At 33.4% G+C, this 21,088-nt stretch overlaps 1 long non-coding RNA gene across 1 annotated transcript; it reads right to left on the minus strand.

The window, feature by feature from the left end:
- Window positions 1-10,279: 10,279 nt before the first annotated feature.
- LOC133792778 (uncharacterized) lies at window positions 10,280-14,212 on the minus strand. Its single transcript, XR_009874276.1, has 2 exons — window positions 12,125-14,212; window positions 10,280-11,237 (listed from the first exon to the last, which is right to left on the minus strand). It is a non-coding gene; the product is annotated as an uncharacterized LOC133792778 (long non-coding RNA).
- Between the last annotated feature and the right edge of the window lie 6,876 nt (window positions 14,213-21,088).

Below are 21,088 nucleotides of genomic sequence, written 5' to 3' on the forward strand. Positions count from 1 at the left end.
CTTTTGGTCTTACAAACGCTCCAGTCACATTTATGGACTTAATGAATCGGGTCTTCAAGGATTACTTGGACAAATTCGTCGTGGTATTCATTGACGATATATTGGTGTATTCCAAGGACGAAGTCGAGCACGAGGAACATTTAAAACTGACCATGATGCGACTAAAGGAGCATCAACTTTACGTCAAATTCAAGAAATGTGAATTTTGGCTATCACAAGTAGCGTTTCTCGGCCACATAGTATCCAAAGATAGAGTCGCAGTAGACTAAACTAAGGTAGAGGTTATGAAGGATTGGCCAAGACCTAAGAATGCATCAGAGGTTAGAAGTTTTCTCGGGCTAGCAAGCTATTATCCGAGATTTGTAGAAGGCTTTTCAAAGATAGCCACTTCGCTTACCAACCTGACCTGGAAATAGTAAAAGTTCAACTGGACAGATAAATGTCAAATCTTCCAGTTGCTCAAAGATAAATTATGCTTAGCGCATGTACTTTGCGTACTGACACCCAATGACAAGTTTGTAGTATACTTGTGTTGGTTTTTATTGATCAAATCAGAGATTATACGCAGCAGAACAACAATCAAATTGTTAATTTAATCCCACAAGATTTCTAGATCTACTTCTTCACATGCATATATATATATTTAATCAAAGACATGAATAGAAAATTACCTCAGGTCCTTCCTTGCTGCTATCTTTTTGTATGGAAAAATCCTTGAGATCTCACTCCAAGATCTTCCAAAATGTTCTCAGCACACAAAGAACGAGTGTGGGCTCACTATACAAAATAATAGGCAAAATCTATTTATCAGATGTTCTCAACACATGAGATCTGATAAAATTTGGACCCAGGTTTTGTGAAGAACAATGACTTTTGTTTGTATCACTATTCTTTTTCTCTGAGAGAGATTTCAAGATATTTTTCTATCCCTAAAAAGTTACGTTCTGAAAAACTAATATCCTATATTTAATATATCCAATATATTAAAAATAAAATATTAGTTATTTTAAAAAATTTGAAAATAACTAATCAGTTATCAGATTTTGTTTAAATAATAATATTTTAATCATATTACAATATCTCATTATTTATTTAATATTTAAATAACTAAAATTGTGGAACCAAGAAACTGCTCAGAGTCTCTTATGCATGTAGCACAGTGACTATGCACTGTGCTACACGTGTACCACATGCCAGGGATGACATGTGATTTTTCTCAATTTTTATTATTATTTAAATACCAAAAAATCCCAAAAATAAATTAATTCAAAATTAATATTATTTTTGTTAAATCAAATAATTAATTAATTACACATAATTATACAATAATTATGTTTGATGCATAGAAAAATATTTTTCTTATCAAATAAGTCTTTTTGCCCATTTTTTTGTATTTACCTTTTTCAGTGTTTGTTTGAGCCATTTCGGGGACCATTGACCTATAACACTAAGCTCCAATAAATTGAAACTAAATAATTAAACTCTTTAATTATAATAGTTAATTTATTAATTCTGATATTTCTCCACTATAAATTCAGAATTGCACTCTTTATGTTATAGATATACTTTTACAGAAATCTTATCTTAAGTCGTCCATTGATATAATCATCTTACAATAGTTCAAATCTCTAATTAATTAGTTCATAAATTAGAATGGAAGAATTACCATTTTACCTTTCTAATTTACTTCTTATTCCTTAAGTACCATTAATTCACTAGTGAATAATTAATCTATAATCTAATTATAGATTTGAGCTCAAAATCATTCAGTTCCAGAATTAACCCTTAAGGGAACTAATATACGTTCCGTTAGGAAAGATTAGATTCTGTATTGTTGATACATGTTTCCAGCCATCCATGATATTAAATATCCAAAACAAAAGTCATTAGCCTCATTCTTTGAAGAGACCTTAACGAATGAATCAAAAGATTTAATAAACATGAACAGGAGTTCATGAACACTCAGGATTTAGGTTGATCTATAAATGATCATCAGTTATGATATGAATTACAAGTCTTTATTGTTAAATGGTTTTTGGATAATGACTTTAATTCATATCTGTCCATGTCATATATAATCATATTATATAAAGCACATTTACCGAGATGTCTTACCACATCAATAATCTGAATCTAGATTATTTGTATCATTATGATACTCAGTAAACCATACTTACAAACTCCAATTAAAGAATTCCATAACTTTAATTTGTTGTTATTGACTATTTTTATTCATTCATGTGATCTTAATTCTCTCGTACTAATACAAGATCACATCCTCAATAATGAATATGGAATTTTTCTGATATTTACAAAATTATTCAAACAATAATTTAACAATCTAAATATAACAATAATAATAAACCATTGTATTTATTTATTCACAGAAAAAACAAATGTCTTTTACATGCTTTTAGGACACACTCCTAACAACATGGATGTGTCCAATCAAGGTTTAGGATATGTGCTGATGCAAAATGACAAGGTGATAGCCTACGCCTCAAGGAAGCTGAAGGAATATGAGTAATGCTATCCAACACACGATATGGATTTGGCGACAGTGGTCTTCGCACTGAAAATCTGGGGCCACTATCTTTATGGAGAACGGTGTGAGATTTATACGGACCACAAGAGCTTAAAATATTTCTTCACGCAGAAGGAACTCAATATGAGGCATCGAAGGTGATTGGAACTAGCAAAGGACTATGACTGCGAATTCCTATACCACCTAGGAAAGGAAAATGTAGTTGCAGATGCATTAAGTCGGAAGAGTTACGGAAATCTGGCAGCATTATCCAAAATTAAAAAGCCACTACAGCAAGAGTTGATTAATGCCGGGATAAAAATAGTCATGGGTCAACTGGCCAACTTTTCCATCCAGTCAAGTTTACTAGAGGATATACGGACCGGGCAAGGGCATGATGACACGTTATTATCACATATGGTTGTAGTCAAAGAAGGCAAGACTATGAATTTCTATATATCAGGGCAGGGGTTCTTGAGATATAAGGGTTGGGTATGCGTGCCGAATGACCATGGAATTAAGATGAAAATTTTAGAAGAGGCACACACTACCCCATACTTTGTTCACCCGGGATCGACCAAGAAGACTCGCGACCTTAAGGCACTATATTGGTGGCCGGGAATGAAGAAAGACGTAGCAGAGTATGTGTCAAAATGCCTAATATGCCAGCAAGTAAAGGTGGAACATCAGCGACCCCCAGGCTTATTGCAACTGCTTAGTATTCCGGAATGGAAGTAGAAAGATATAGCCATGGACTTCGTGATAGGATTACCACGAACAAGTAAGCAACACGACTCGGCTTGGGTTGTGGTGGATAGACTCACAAAGTCAGCTCACTTCTTGCCTGTCAAGTCTACGTACACTGCGGACCAGTACACAGACATTTATGTTTGAGAAATTGTACGACTGCATGGAATCCCTAAGACCATAGTATCTGATAGAGGATCGGTGTTTACATCGAGATTTTGGAGAAGCTTGCAGCAAGCCATGGGTAGCAAGCTAAGTCTCAGTACGGCATTTCATCCTCAAACTGATGGACAGCTCGAGCGTACCATACATATTTTAGAAGATATGTTGCCAACTTGTGTACTAGACTTCGGAGGATCATGGAGTAAGTATTTTCCACTTATAGAGTTCTCCTACAATAATAGCAGGAAACTATCAATATGGCACCCTATGAGCTACTTTATGGAAGAACATGTAGGTTGCCGTTACATTGGGACGAGGTAGGAGAAAGACAACTTCTTGGACCCGAGGCTGTTAGAGAGGCTCAAGATGCAGTGGAACTGGTTAGAAAGCATATGCTCGCTGCTCAGAGTCGATAAAAGAGTTATGCGGATGCCAAGAAACGAGATGTGGAATTCAAAGTCGGAGATCAAGTCTTCTTAAGAATATCTCCTATGAAAGGAGTGAAGCAGTTTGGGAAGAAAGGAAAAAATTTATAGGCCATTTTGAGATATTGGACAAGGTGGGACCAGTAGCGTATATATTAACCCTACCGCTAGCTCTAGCAGATAGTCACAATGTGTTTCGCATCTCGATGCTGCAGACTCATCCCACGTTCTCAAGTATGATATGTTAGCACTTTAGAAAGACCTGAGTTATGAGGAACGACCGGTTAGCATCCTAGAGAAGGGGGTGAAGGAATTACGATCTAAGAGTATTCCGATAGTCAAGGTCTTATGGAGTAATAGTACAGAATGGGAGAGAACGTGGGAGTTGGAGGAAGACATCCGAGCATGGTATCCAGAATTGTTTGCTAAGTAAATTTTAGGGACGAAATTCTTCTAAGTAGGGGAGAATTGTAGCATCTTGGAATTTTACTTAGCTAGATAGTAGTAGGTTGTGCTGTAGTATTTTAGTTTTCGTGGTTATTGGTTCAAGCGAGATTTAGTTGGAAACTCATAGAGATAGTTATGGATTTTATAAGTTTAGCTTATAGTTTAGAAATATTAATTTTATCATAAGGTTTGATTAATATAGCTAGTCCTAGAAATATTATTTATTATAACCTAAGGTTTATATAGAATAATTAAGAATGTGACACTTGTCACATGTATGTTTATTAAGGATTTAAGGATTTTAGATGAATAAATTAATAAAGGATAAACCTAGGAAGTCTAGAACCTTCCCTCAGCTGTTAGGATCTCGTATTACTCAATCAAAGTTGTTTAAACAAACTTCAAGTGTGTTGAAAGTGTGCAAAAATGTGTTTAATATTGTAACGCCCTGGGTAGCCAAGACTGTTACACTGTGTATTTATAAAGGTGCAGGACTTGCTAATCAAGTCATTTAGTTGAAAACGCGTCATTAAAACCATTAATGAACTAGGGTTAAAAGAGTTTGGTCATAAAAGAAACATATCATATAATTAAACATTTCATACAAGGGATCCCCAAGAGAAACAATGTTTGAAAGCCAATTTACAAAATTTCAAGGTATAAACAACTGCTAGCCACTCTAAGGGAAAAACAGACATTTATGGTCCTCCTGTTCCTGTCTCCCCCTCAACCGTGGCGGTTGAGTAGCTAGTCATGTACATTCTGCCTTCAGAGTTATCCAAATCAAGGCTAATCAAGCTTACCCTTGCCTTTACCTGCACCATGTAGCGCCCGTGAGCCAAGGCCCAGCAAGAAAAAATAACATCATAGCACAAACATTGATAATAATCATATAACTCTTTAAGCATGTTCATACACTTAGCAGTCCACATGAATCACACAATCCATAGACACAAACAGGAAATTCACAAGCTAATACCCAACTACTCAGCATGTCAAATTCATCAATTAACAATGATAACCAAATCACACGATAATCAGGGTCGACACCCTTAGGTCGCACCCTCTGTTTACCCCACTGACTTCAGTCCGCTTAAACTGAGCTCAGTGAATATTAAGTTGTCCTCAGCTATCAGTGGCTGAGCCGCGCCCTATGCGCCAATGTAAACTCTGACTCTCTTAGGCCTTTGGTTTAAAATTCTCATGGCATAATACCAACTTTCATAAAGTTTACAAGAATAGGGAACCCTTAGTCCCATTATAAACTCACAACCGGGTGCAGTTCTCTTACCTTTAATTTCCAAGTGTTCTGATTATGAGAGATTCCCCTTGAGCACGATCCGTTTCCCGAGCCCTGGCTTATACCTAGTCATAACCAAGATAAGGGATTCTATTAATAATTGTAAAAAAAATTCTGGATAAAGTTCTAGCCTCCGGGACATCGAATTCCACCAAATAGGGTAGTGGGATCGATCCCGAGAACCCTAGGTTAGGTTCCCGTGCCTAAAATCTCCAAAAGACCAAAAATGCCCTTAAGAGCCACGGCCCAAGCTTCCTATGCCGCGGCCCGCCCCTAAACAGAGGCTCAGCCTCGCCCAAAATTAGACACGGGCCGCGGCCCAGTATTCCCCATGCCGCGGCCCAGCATTCCCCATGTCGCGGCCCGCCCTTCTTCCCCAGCTCCTGTCTGCTTCAAAGGGCCACGACACACCAAGAACTATGTCGTGGCCCGACCCCTTCGAACCCAGGAAATCCACCATTTTTAACACTAAAACCTCACTCAAATCCACCCAAAACCATCCTAATTATACAATCCAATTATCACAAACATTCTAACATGTTTTCAGCAACATAACCCAGCAAAAACCTAGTCTAGAAACTCATCAAAACAACATTTTAAATCTTTGAAACCCACAAGCTCAAGAACACCAAAACCAGCCAGGAAAACCTAGAATTCAAACGCTAAACCATTAATTGAAGCTTACCTTCACTGAAAAATCAGTCCTCCAAGAAATTGCTGAGCTAACTCCCAAGCCTTCTGCCTTAATTCAACCTTTAAATTCAGAACCCAAGTACTCTTAGAATCCAGCCCTAAAGCTACATAATCAATTGACCAAAAATAAAATTCAAGGCTTACCACAGTTCCTGGTTTGATTTCTTAGCTACTGCTGGGTTAATCTTCCAAAATCTCAACTCAATTCCCTGAGTTTCCAGCCAAGTTTCCTTAGTTTCTGTAGTTTCCCTTGAGAGAGAGAGAAGAGAGAGAAGGGTTTGTTTGGCCTTGTTCTACCACTTTCTGAGTTTTGTTTAATCTATCCTTAACTAATTAAGTCAATCCTGAGGCTCAGGGTACCAAAAACGTCCCCGATGGCAAAAATGGTAAAATTCCCCAGTATTCCCACCTAGGCTTCCTAACCTCAGATATATCTCCAATTATTTATTTCCATAACCCGATAACCTAGATAATCATCTAATACCCAAAATACCCCTTGACTCGCCCCGAGCCAAGTATTGGGTCCCGTTGTGACTTCCCCGCTAACTGGCTCCCTAGGATCGCCTCAAGTCGCATGCCGCAAATATACCCACATACTAATGTGGTCCTCACAATTATAACATATAATCACATTTATGCCCTCAACGGGCTAAAATTACAAATATACCCCCTTTAAGCTAAACAGGGCTTACATGCATACTAATACTCGTAGACATGCATTTCATATATTCATATAATCATACAAGTATGCTTATCACAGAATCATGCATTTAAACTACTTAATTCACACATAAACCAATTATGCCCTCCTGGCATAATAATTAAGGTCCTTAAGCCTTATTAGTTATTTTTGGGTCGTTACAAATATATCAGCATAAGTCGATATATCACAGCTATAGGGGCCGATATGTCGCCTATGTAGATACGAAAAATACGTCGACTTCGCATGAACGAAACCACAGTGCCTCGGGAATATGGGGGAGGCGATATCGACTCCACAAGCATATTTTGAAAGTTCGTGGAATTTGAGCCAGAAACAGCCCTCAACAACTTGGACTTGCTCTTCAACAATTTTGACCAAGTTCTGGGCATCTATTGAGCAGAAAATTCAATTTTTATTCAATTATTTATTCATTTTAAAAGGATTTATTTTCACGCCTTGAACTCTATAAATAAGACTTTTCATTCATCCATTTTCATCATCATTCAAGCACTTCTCAGAGCTTCCAACCTGCTAATTTCATTCTAGAGAGAAACACTAGGGTTTTGGGGTTAAAAGCTTTCAAATCTAAGCTTTTCTAAACACGTGAGAAGTAAACTAGAGTGTGATTTCATTATCGAGGTGTAGATCGAAGTTCTAAGCTATCTAAGGTACTTTTATCCTCGATTTAGTTCATTATAGTTCCTCTTATTCTTTTCATTTTCTTCCAAATCCTAACTTGTTATAATGGCTTTTGGTTAGGTGTTTGATTTTCTTGAAACTTAAGGGTATCGGTAAGTTCTTATCTTGATGCTTTAGATCTTCTCTTCATCTTCTTTTCTTTAGGAAACTTATGATTTTTACTGTTTCATTTTAGGAGTTTCTAATCCCGCACTTGTGTCCAATACCCCGGTCTTTGGTAAGGAAAATAAGTTATATTTTTATGTGTTATGATGATATATGTATGTATGTTGTTTTTATGTTTGTAGTCGCCTGGGAAATATGGTTGCTTAGATAGCAAATAAGCAAATCCCGAGATTTTTATCATTATCATAGACTATAGTTATGTCTAAGCCTACCTCTAAATAGTAGTAAGAGGACCTAGATGGTTTCTATTATATACTATATTTGTGTTTAAACCTACCTCTAAATAGTAGCAAGAGGACCTAGATGGTTTCTATCACATACTACGATAATGAGTTAATGACCACTAATATTGTAGTCTTATGTTTTATGATTTATGATTTTACGTCTTATGATTTATGATATGCTTTAGTAGTTTTTCCTTACTGGGGCATTAGGCTCATTCCTTTTTAATTAGATTGTGCAGGTAAATGAACATGGAAGGCAGGACAGATTCTAGGTGGCTTTGGCATGTGTATTGGGAGAGGACTAAAGGAATGGACCGATGAAATCGATCGAGGATGACATTTATGATTCGAGTCTTTTTATTTATGTATTTATGATTTCCGCATTTAGTATTTGAATACTTAATTTAAGGTTTTGTTTTTCTTTATTATTTTATGTAATAACAATGGGATCCCGTATTTTGGATTTTCTATAATAAAGTTCTATTATTTTATATATGTATTCGAAAATAATAGTTATGTCTTAGTAGTTTTAATGGTCTAAGGTCTTTAAGTTAGTTGGGTCATTACATTCTTCTAAAAATAGGGACTCTTCTTTCACATTTGGTATGTAATTTTTAGGTAGCAAAACTCTACCAAATTTTATGAGAATGTCTAGCATAATAGGCTAACCTTCTTAGGAAGGTTAGGATGATCCTATATGCGCTATGACTTTGTTTGGTATTTTTGATTCACCATGTGCTTAAAGTTTATACATTTGAGTGATTTATTTTCTTTCTTCTCTATTTCTTAATCTTGTTATCTTTATTTTTGTTTACTAATAGGATATAGATTTTGTGAAGCACTTTCTGTGTATCATCAAATTAGTGAAAATAATATAGATAATATCTTTATCATTTTCTCCATCTCATTCATATATATTACTTTTGCTAAATCTATATAGAATTAGTCATGCTCTTTCTATGTATTTTATAAATAGTAAAAGTAATATTTGTGTTAGGTTTTATGTCCAATCTTTTATTGCATTATTGCCAATAGTATAATGTCATTTTTAGATTTCTCATAAGATTTATCTCACCCTTCCATGGTAAAGAATATTAATCACTTGAATGAATTTTTGTGAAATTATTTGTGCTTCAATGTTAAATCTTCCAAACAAATAGTTGGGATGTGAACTATTCATTTGCGTAATTCTTGTGAGTCAAAGATCCAAATAAATAAGTATGCATATTGATGACTCTTAATCCTTCCTACTTGTTACCTTTTGTTACATCACACTTTATTCTGTCTTTATTTCTAATATTTAAATCTCAAATACACAAAAATATCACTTGTTGTAATTCTCTCACATTATTTATCTCTAAACTTTATTTATTATTAACTTTGTTTCTTTAACTCCTTGTAGGATCGACTGCCTGGTCTATACCACAACCACCGCTTAGTGGAAGTCACGTTTGGGCATTAGACAAATTTTGGCATCGTTGTCAGGGATGTATGGCATGGGGTGGGGAGTTCCGACGTCTGAGTATGTATGGCATGGGGTGTCCTATGAACATACAACGATCAATATGAATGCCAAGAATAAAATAACACTATGTTATGAATTTTATTTTTAATTACGTTAGTGGGACTTAAAATTTTATTTTTATTTTATTTCTGAATATTGCATAAAGACACATTATTTTATTTTTCAACTATTGGGCCCAATTTGCATGTTTTACCAAGGCTCCACTGAGTTTTTCCTTAAAGTGAAAATTTTCTATTAACTATGTGTTGAGTGATGTTTTATAAAAGAATAGAATTAGGGCGCTTTTACAATATTCACATGAACACTACTTGAACTAGAAGAAGCTAGCAAAAGAGAAAGATATACCACAAAGCAAAGAAATCCATTTCAGATATGAAATCAAAACTATGATTCTGGACCAAATCAGTAGTAACTCCTTGCATCATAGCCAAAATCAACAAAAAAAAATTCATAGCCAAACTTTAATCCCAAATCAAATAAAATTATCAACAAATCTGAAGCATATAACACAAATAATTATATCAATTAAAAATCGTAAGGCCCATCAAACCCATATAATCAGAGACCCTGTTGGACACATCAGGTTGTCGGGGACTCTCTTCGTACCTGTCACCATGAAGCCCTGCAACTTTGTTCGTCATCCCTGTCGTCTTTTATTAGGAAAGTTGAAAAATACTTTCTGTTATTGATTGACATCAAAAGTGAGTTTTACAAAGAGATACCAACTAATATATAGGCAAAGAAAAGTTAGTTACATATAACTAACACTACTAACAGAAAGTTAAACTAACTAACATACTTTTATCTCCTAACAATCTCCCTCAAGATGAGGTGTACATATTGGTGAGACTCATCTTGGATAATATATTTATAAAGTGAGTTGGGAATAAGGGCTTTGTGATTATATCAGCTAGGTTGTCTTGTGAAGGAACATGAATGAGCTTCAATTGGCCACTTTGAACTTATTGTTGAACAATGTGACAATCAATGTCAACATGCTTGGTGCGTTCATGGAAGACGGAGTTCTCAGAGATGTGAAATGAAGCATTGTTGTCACAATACATGACCACTTGTTGTGAGTGTTGAACCTCGAAGTCCTTTAGTAAAGCAATTAGCCATATGAACTCACAAGTTGTGTTTTCCATAACACGATATTCAGCCTCTGCAGAAGATCTTGAAACTGTGGTTTTCATTTTAGACTTCCATGAAACTAGAGATCTACCCAAAAAAAATGCAATAGCTTGATATTGAGCATCTGGTATCCGGACATGTACCCCAATCGGCATTTGAAACACCTTTGAGATGAAAAAAGGGATGCTTATAAATGCGAGGCAGCAACATCTTTGTGCTGTGATGGTGGTGCTGAGTGAAAAAAAAAGTCCCTGAGCAAGATTTCCTTTGAGATACTGGAGGATTCTTTGAGAAGCCTTGTAATGAGGTTGTCTAGGCACGCTTAAGAATTAGCTCAACTTGTTCCAGAAAATGAAGTATCTGGTCTATTAATGGTTAGATAAATTAATTTACCAATTAAACTCCTATAGGAAGTAGGATCGGTAAGTAACTCTCCATCATCTTTGCTTAATTTAATATTAGGCTTCATAGGGGTTGAAGAAGATTTTGCACCTAAGAAACATGTTTCAGTTAATAGTTGTAGTACAAAAGGTCTTTGAGAGACAGAAATACCATTATTGGATAAGACTACTTCAAGGCCAAGAAAAAATCTCAATGGACCAAGATCCTTGAGTTTGAATTTGGAGTTTAATTTTTGCTTGAAGGTATCAAAATTAAGATCATTGTTACTTTCTAAGACAATATCATCTACACAAATCAAAACATCCAAAAAAGTATTAAAATACGTCCTAATAAAAAGTGAATGATTGGAAGGTGATTGGGTAAATCCTTCTTGGATCAAGGTGGTGCCAACTTTAGCATACCATTTTCTAGAGGCCTGTTTGAGACCATAAAGACTTTTATTAAGCTTACAAACATAATTTAAGGGTAGCTCCCCCTTAGGTTTATAACCTTGAGGAAGTTTCATGTAAACTTCTTCATCTAAGTCCCCATGTAAGAAAGTGTTATTTATGTCCAATTGGTGTAGTTTCCAATTGTTTATGGCAGCTAGTGCTAGGAATACTTTTAAAGTATTGAACTTTGCAACGGGGAAAAAGTTTTTAAGTAGTCTATACCTTGTTGTTGAGTATATCATTTTGCTACTAGACGTGCCTTATATCTTTCAACATCGCCATTCAACTTATATTTGATTTTGTATACTCATTTGTTGCTAATGACATTATGGCCATAGGGAAGAGAAAAAATGTTCCATGTCATATTTTCAATAAGGGCAGCAAGCTCATTTTGCATTGCTACTTTCCATTCATGAAGTTTAGAGGCTTGTGTGCAACTACTAGGTTCGGATAGGGTATGGGCAGCAAGGATAGCATTCCTAAAGTGAGGCCAAAATTTGTCATAAGATATGAAATTCGTTAAAGGGTGAGCAGTGGAATACTCACTTATGTAGTCTTTGAGATGTGGCAGCTGAATAATTTTTTGACCAACTTTAGAAGTAATTGTTGGCTGCTCATATGAATCATTAGTAGGTACAAATGATGTGTCCTCAGTATTGGAAATTAAAGGTGGATGACTGCTGTAAAAAAATAGAACCAAAAGTTTTAATAGAACTTGATTGAGTCAAAGGGAAAATATGCTCATAAAAAATAACATCTCGTGAATGAAAGATTTGGTTAGTAGCTATATCGAGTAGAGTATATGCTTTCTTACCTGGAGGATAGCCAATAAATATGCAAACACAAGATCTAGGAGTAAACTTAGTGCGTTTACTATCAAGGGTACATGCATAAACAAGGCAGCCATAACTTTGAAGATGATCATAAGATAGTAATTTAGCATATAAAATTTCAAAAGAAGAATGAAGGTTTAAGAGTGCAGAAGGTGTTCTATTGAGAATATATACATCAGTAGTAATGGAATAGTTCAAATATGGAAGAGATAACTTAGATTGTATAGCTAATGCCTGAGCTGCATTAAGGATATGTTGGTGTTTGCACTCAACAACAGAGTTTTGTTGAGAGCGCTCAACACAAGAATGATATAAGTGGATGCCTTATGTTGCATAAAAATAACTTAAGTTTAGTTCTTTAGCACTATCCGATCTTATGGCTTTTATGGGGGCTGGAAATTGAGTGAGTGCATAAGTATAAAATTTAGGAATAATAGTTTGAACATCATATTTGCATTTTAACATATAGACCCAATAATCATTAGAAAGAGATATAAAGTTACCAAAAAAATTGGAAACCACGGGTAGAGCATCTGTATTGGAAGATGAAGCTTGTTGGAGTTTAATGCTGAGCAAAGCAATGAGATTTTGTATAGCAGCGTGATTGTCCAACTCATTAGGAATTGGAGTACAAGCAATAGTTTGATTGATAGTAGGCTTGTTGGTGAAATTTTTGGTGCCATATCTAGGGGAAAACTATGGATGAAGTAGCATTTTTCTTCGAGGTGGCCCGGATTTTTTGCACTGAGAACATGTAGGCCGCATCTTTTTGGTTCTTTAATGTGGAAGTGGCGGCAGATTGGAAGGTGGGGCATTGGAAGTGGATGCAGCTATGAGAGTTGTAGGAGATAAGTGCCTCAATTTCCTCTGCCTTTCTTCTTGCGCAATAGTAGAAAAGACTTTTGCAATAGAGGGGAAAGAATTGATAAGAAGTACCTGACCACGAATGACATTGTAGGACTCATTTAGTCCAGTGAGGAATTAAAAAACTTGCTCAAGATTCTGAAGCTCAAGGTTGTCAGCAGTGGCAGTAGAGGTACATGGTGTGCGTGGTCAGAGTTCATGAATCTCATCCCAAATTTCTTTGAGTTTAGTGAAGTACGCACTTACGAAATTTTCTCCCTAATGAAGAGTAATGAGAGATGTCTGAAGATCAAAGATGCGAGTGCCATTTCCTTGATTAAATTGGTTGTTTAACTCGGTCCACATTGCAGCAGCTGTATCAAGGAACATGCTGATTCTCTTGATTTCTGGTGATACCGAGTGAATAACCCAAGACATAACCATCTGATTGCACATGTTCCAAGAATCAAACAAATGGTGGTTAGAAGGGGGTTGGGGAATAGATCCAGTGAGGAAGCCATATTTGTTCTTGGCACTAACTGAGATTTGAAATCACGGGCCCATTGTTGAAAATTAGTGTCCGTGAGTGGTGGGAAAGCAAGAATCAAGCTTGGGTGGTCTCCATTGCCCATTCAGTAGGGATTATTTTCATCTTCTTGAGCAGGTCGATCACGAACAGGTGGATTCAGAGATGGATTTGATGCAGAGGCAGGGACTCCCTGTCCAGTGGTGATCGGAGTTGGAGAAGGAGGTGGCGCATCGGAATCAATGGAGGAAGAAGGTTGCTCCTGAGTAGATCAAGTTCTTGCTTGAGCCATGGAGATTGAACGGAGAAGAAGAGTCGAAGAAATTTGGGAAAAAATGCTTCTAAAGACTTTCCTAAACCTTCCACACTTTTTAGTACATTAAAAATATTTTGTCTTATTTCTAGGGGTGTTCATCGGTTCACACTCAATGTTTTTAGGCTTATCCGATCAGATCCTATTATTCATTGGATGTTGGATTTTTACAACCAAACCAATCAAATTAACCCATCTCAACAGATCCAATCTGATCCAATTATCCATTGAATTTGATCGATTATATCCATTAGATGTGTCCCCCTGCTTACGTATTGGATCGAATTGGATCCATATAATATTTTGGAGCCTGTACTTAGCTAAATTTGTTCAAAATGTAATACCATACCAATCCAACATAAATTATCAGCATAATCCTAATGAAATAAATGAAAAAAATATTTTTTGAAAAATATGTATAATTGGATTGGTTTGGTTGTATTGGATTTTTGCATATGTCATCCAACAACTAGTTCGATCCAATTTGGATCTTCAAAAATCTGATTCGATCTAATAATAATTGGATATCCAATTTTTGGCAGTCGATTATAATTTTATCGAATAATTTCTACACACCTCTACTTATTTCTATATTTACAATACAATTTTTTCAGCCAAAAAGTAAAAATCAGTTTTTTCTAGCTTGCTAGATTTTCAATTACTTTATAGGTAATAATAAAGCATTTTTTTAGTTTTTTCTAGCTTGCTAGATTTTCAATTACTTTATAGGTAATAATAAAGCATTTTTCTCGTAGTATGTTTTTATAATTTCGTGCTCCTTTTCTTCTACTTTCAAAATATTTGACCTCTGACTAGAGCTGTAAATACGGGTCGGGCTTTCTAGCACGACACGAAACCGGCACGAGCCCGGGAGGCACGAGCACGACACGGCACGAAAAAATATGGGCTTGGGCTAGGCACGACATGAATTGAAAATTGGCACGCACGGCATGGCACGACATGGGCCTGAGCACGGCACGGCACGACAAGCCTGAAGGCACGACACGAAAGCACGAACAAACTAGCCCGAAAGCATGACACGATAAAAAGCCTGATATTTTGACATTAATAATGATAATAAAATTTTATTTGTCAATTATCTATAAATTAAAATGATAATAAAAGTCTATTATTTTTTTCAATTTTATATTTTTATAATTATATTAATTTATTTTAAGATTTGTGAGTTAAAATTTTTAGTATTTATTATTAGGTATTCAAATTCTAATAATTATCTTTGATATAATTTTGTGCAAAGTATTGTTAAAAACTATATAAAAATATCTAAAACTATAATTTAAACAAAGAAATGTATTTGGATTGGTGGTGAGTCCATTGATTGCTAAAGAGGAGGTGGAGGGATTAATTCTCCATTCTCCCATTTTTTGGCAATAATAAAATGGGCCCAAATAAGGAAAGTGGGTTGGCCCAACATGGCATGACATGGGCCGAGCCCATGGGCCGTGCTGGGCTTACTCTTTCAAATACGGGCCGGGCCGACCCGAATTATTTGGAGGCACAAAAAATGTGGGCCGGGCGGGGCCGCCCACATTTACAGCTCTACCTCTGACTCTAATCCAGCCTAGAGAATTTTCATAAAATATACCTCATATTAATACATTAAATTAGAAAGAAAAAAATTACTTTTTAATTTAAATTTCTACAAAAGTACCCTAAATTTGTTTTATAAACGATAACAATGGTTGGAAATTATTAATAAGGACATTTTTTTAGTCCATATTTTATTGTTTTTCTATTTAATAAATACTCCAGTGCACTTAAAAAAGAAAAACGTGGCAATTAATGGTTGGCTTTTTATGAGTATTGCTAAGGTGCATTAGTGGTGTCCAACACCACATAAGGTGTCATTGTTATCGATACAATTTAATATCGAATCTCACATATTTTGATTTAGTAAGTATTATTAAAAATTGTTAACCACTTATAAAGTGTCATTTCATGTAGTGTCAGGGTCGACCTTGAGTTGTGAGAGACTCTATACAAAATATGATGTTTTAAAAAAAATTATATATAAAGTGACAATTTTCAAAATTTTGGGTTCTTTGTGTATGTAAAAAAAGAGTGTTGATATTTGACACATTAATGTGTCCAACACCACATGAGGTGACATCCTATGGTTGGTTAACAATACCTCATTGTTGACCACAATTTTGGTCGACGACGAATAGACGTCAAAACTACAGTAAACCTTCAAGAGAAAATACGACACTGATAATTTTATAGTGATTCAACCCCAATTTATTAGTAATAGCTTAATCCACTTGGAGTTGTGATATATATCATACACTTAAGATCAGATAAACTTGAGTCAACTGAGTTTCTTAAGTGTAAGTAGAAAAATACAGAGTTTCTCTCTCTGGAGAATACAAACTTTCTCTCTCTAAACTCTCTCAGAAAATGCCCAAAGAATGCCCCAAGTAATAGTCTCAAGTTCTCGAAACCAGAGAGCTCTTTTTTCATTTAAAAGACCAACCCCCTTAAATGATGCCATGAGCCATTTATTTATAAGCTCGTGGATCGTACATCAGATAGATCCCTTTGACCAGGTCATTGGTTCTTTCAACAGACTTTAATTAATAAAATATAAATAAATTTAAATTATAATACTATAGCTATTATTCCGGGATATCTGAGAGATTCCCGCGGCAGTTGAGAATGATTCAGGTTGAAGCTGTTACTGAGGCTTTACTGAAGAGTCACTAGACGGTAACTTTTGAGATTCTGATCCATGGTCTGACCAAATCCATCCTCGAAGTGACTGGTCGGCCAAGACAACTCACCGGTCGGCATAGGCAAAGCACTCCTCTGGTCTAACATGACACATCTCTGGTCTAGCATGACACATCTCTAGTCTAGCAAAACACTTTACTGGTCGGGCAAAACAAATGACTGGTCGGCCAGAGCATTTTACTGGTCAGTCAAAAATCTTTACCGGTCGGACAAAAATTCTACCTGGTCGGTCAAATCACTTCCAAACCAGATAAATAATTTTCATGACCAGTAATATCACAACTCCGAAGAGCCAATACATTTATTGACTATTAATGTGTCATTTATTGACCATGCATTGCCACTTGTCACTTCTGATTGCCACGTCATCGAACTGAATTTTTGGGATAACACTCATAATACTAATTAAATTCAAATGCATGAGACTCGATATTAAATTGCATCAATAGTGGTATGTCACCTCCTTGTGGTGTTGGACACCAGTGGTGCACCTTCACAATTCCCGTAAAAAATGATATTTTTTCTGAATTTTGGGACCTTATTATGTGAGGACCCTAGGTGTAGGAGGATGTGTAGTGTTGGGCACCTTAAAGTACCAAAATTTATTGGATTGAATTAACATAATCTCACTTGGGAATTGAATGGTTAAGTGACCACTTGAAGTTGTAAATACATTTGATCGAGATTTTATGGTTGATGAGTTTGTAAAAAAAAAATGAGGAAATTACATTTTATATGATATTTTTAATAGAGTGTGCAAAAAAATGTTTTTTTTTTAAAAATAAGTTAATCTATGGCTTTTTTTTAAGACTTTTTCACTTTTATGAGTTTATTTTCCTATATTTTTGTATAAAAAGTTGGTTTATGTCATAGTTATACTCTTAATCAAGTTTTATTAATTTGGAAGGGTATGTTTGTAATTTGATTATTATTTTTTAGCTTATTTATTTATTTTTATATTGTTTTTATATTAAATTTTTTTTGGTTGTTTTGCGAATATTTTTTTTGTAATATGAATTATTTTTAAAATTATTTTTTATTTATTATAAACATTTTTTTCCTTTTTTTTAAGATTGTAAGTTTCTTTTTTCAAATCCTAGGTAAGGTAACCAGTTACTTGATTGATCTGTGACAGTTATGTAAAAAAAAAATCCTAGAGCTAGGTTAAATAACATGTACCAGAAGGGCTAACCAGTTATCCTGAGAGGAGTAACTTTTTGCCTTAAGAGGGATAACCAGTTACCATAAGAGGGGTGACGAGTTACTCATATTAAATAAGAAAAGAAACATCAAATTTGAAGGAAAAAGATGAAGAACACTTCATTATAAAAGGAAGAATAAGTAACTATGATTTTAGTAACATAGGTAACTCGTTATCATAAAGAACCCATAAATATACACACACCAGAACGTAAAGGTAACCAGTTTCCTCCAGAAATATACACACAAAGAACGTGAAAGTAACCAGTTAACCATTCACGTTTTCATATTTTTATTAGTATTCTTTCCAAATTTCGGTATTCCTATAAGTCTTCAAGTAAAAATAAAATGCTGAAAAAATTGATTTGATTTTTTTTTACATATAGTGGAAAAAACTATAAAAAAATTACAATAATAAACTATAATAAATAAAAAAATAGTAAAATAATTATAGAATGTTAAAATATGTGTGTGAAAAAAATGAAAAAAAAAATAGAATGAGAAAAGAATAAGTACAAAAATGAAAAAAAATAAAAGAAATGATGAAGGAAAAAAAACAGATGAATAAATAAAAATGAAAAGAAGAAGAAGAAGAAAAATAATGGAAAAATGAGAAGGAAAAAATATGAATGAAAAAATTGGTAGAAAAAAATGGAAGAAGAAAAAGCTCATATGTGTGAAAAAATAAAAGAAAAATAAAAAAAATGAAAGGAGAAAATAATAAATATAAAAATGAAGAAAAAATAGAAGGAAAAAATTGAAAAAAGAAAAGAAAGAAAACTGAAAAAATATTAACAAAAAAAAAACAAAACAATACAAATGAAAGAAAAAATAATAGATAAATGAATAAAAATGAAATGAAGAAGAAGAAGAAGAAGAATGGAAAAATAGAAAGAAAAAAAATGATAAAGGAAAAAATTGGTAGAAAAAAAAAAGGAAAAAATGGAAGAAAAAATAAGTAAAGAAAAATAGAAATAAAAAATAACTGAAAAAATAATAAAAAATGAAGGAAAAATTTTAAAAATTAAAAATTAAACAAAAATAAAATTATCTTTAAAATCAAAGAAAATTTAATTATGATAAAAAGAAATATGTCATTTTTATATTTTAATTAGCTAAGAATTGTGTTTCTCATATTTTAATTTTTTATTTAATAAATTTTATCGTACAAATTAAAAAAAAAAGTATAATTTCTATATTTTTACACATTAATGGTATAAATGCCATTTTTTTTTTAAAAATCCAGGTCATTTTCTCTCTCTCTTTTTTTTTTTCCTCTCCCTCTTTTTCTTTTTTCTTTTGAGTTGTTTAGATATTTTAGTGTGATTTTTGTTATATAGGTCCCCCATCTAATAATCTATTTTGTCGTTTTTATTTTTTGCCATCTTACCTACGATTTTATACGTTATGGACACTTAATGAAAGTTATGGTACAAGATAAGGTACGTGGGCCCACACTGCTAAAAGTAAACTACTCATAAAATAATGGCAATATTCCAAAAATAAAGGTAAATAGCAGTTAAGGTCTCCAAGTTTTAACACCCTATCATTTAGGTTCTCAAAATTATTATTTTAGAGCAATTATATATCAACCTTATATTAGGACCCAAACTTATATTTTTATTAAATAAATCCTAATTTATAAGGGTAATTAACCTAAATATTATATTGACGTATTAAGAAATACAAAAAAAAAAAAAAATTCTGTTATACCCTTAAAATATTTAGTATATTACTAATATATGAATTAGTTTATTATTTTTAACAAAAAAATTTTATGTACTTTAAATTTTTATACCATGAAGGGTGTTTCTATCTACATCTTTTTTTTTTCTCACCACACACATTTTTATTTAAACTCTTTGTAATTTGTCAAAAAATATATTTCTACATTTATAATTTATTGCCTAATCTTTTTTATATGTGTGGAAAGAATTTTTAAAAATATATGAGGAGTTTAATTGATGTTATAGATAGAAGCCCCCTAAATATATTCTATCCTTCTAAAATTTAAAATATGTAAATTTTTTTATTAAAAATGATAAAATAATTAATATATAAGTGATACATTAAATATTTTGAGGTATAATAGAAAACAAATTTTTATTATTTTTTTTAATATTTGATAAGAATATTTAGCTCAATTTACTAAAATGATATATTTGGTAATAATTAATTAATTAAAATGGTTAAGAAAAAAAATTAAAAAAATGGGTCTATAGTTTTTTTTGGATAAAAATTTCATTCTAATCCTATAAATTATGTTTTATTTAATAAAATATAGCATTAGGGATCTATGTGAGCCAAAATATAAAAGTTGGAGATTTAATTACTACAAAAAAAAAAAATTGGGACCTAAGTGATACAGTTGATGAAACTTGAGGACCCCAAGTGCTATTTATCCCAATGATAATGATTTTTGTTTTGAAAAATGATAAGAAGAAAGTTGACAAAAAAAATATTATAGACTCCTTTAATTTGTTTGGTTGATGTTGTTAGAATTTTTTTTAAAAAAATTTGCGAGAATATGAAAAAAAAAATAATGACAAAATGATATTTAGCTACTATTATGTCTATTTTTTTAGTTGTTAGGAAAATAAACCATCGTGTTAGAAATATTTTTTTTAGTTGGTATGTCTAATTTCTTTTAATGTAGTATTTGCCATTTTTGAATATGTATATTTGATAGGTTAGTATATATATTTTCTCCTATGCTAAATATTTTATGGAAGAAAAAAAAAAACTTTTTCCTCTCTTTTCAGATTAAAAATAGAAGGAAAAACTAAGCAATAGAAGGTCTTATTCATTAGTTTATCAATGATTCCATCAATTGATTGGATTGTGATTGTAGATAGTGATTTCTTTGTCCGAAAACCAAAACAAATCGAGGATAAACAATTCAGTCTAAAGTACAGTTTATTTCTAACTAAAGACCGTTAATATTTTCGTTTATTCTAAATAGTAATCATTTTACTATATACGAAAGTTCATAAAGTTTGAAAATTAAGAAAAGTAGCAACTATGGGCCCGTTCGATACATTGAA

Source organism: Humulus lupulus, chromosome 1 (assembly GCF_963169125.1).
Source record: "Humulus lupulus chromosome 1, drHumLupu1.1, whole genome shotgun sequence".
Classification (NCBI taxonomy): domain Eukaryota; kingdom Viridiplantae; phylum Streptophyta; class Magnoliopsida; order Rosales; family Cannabaceae; genus Humulus; species Humulus lupulus.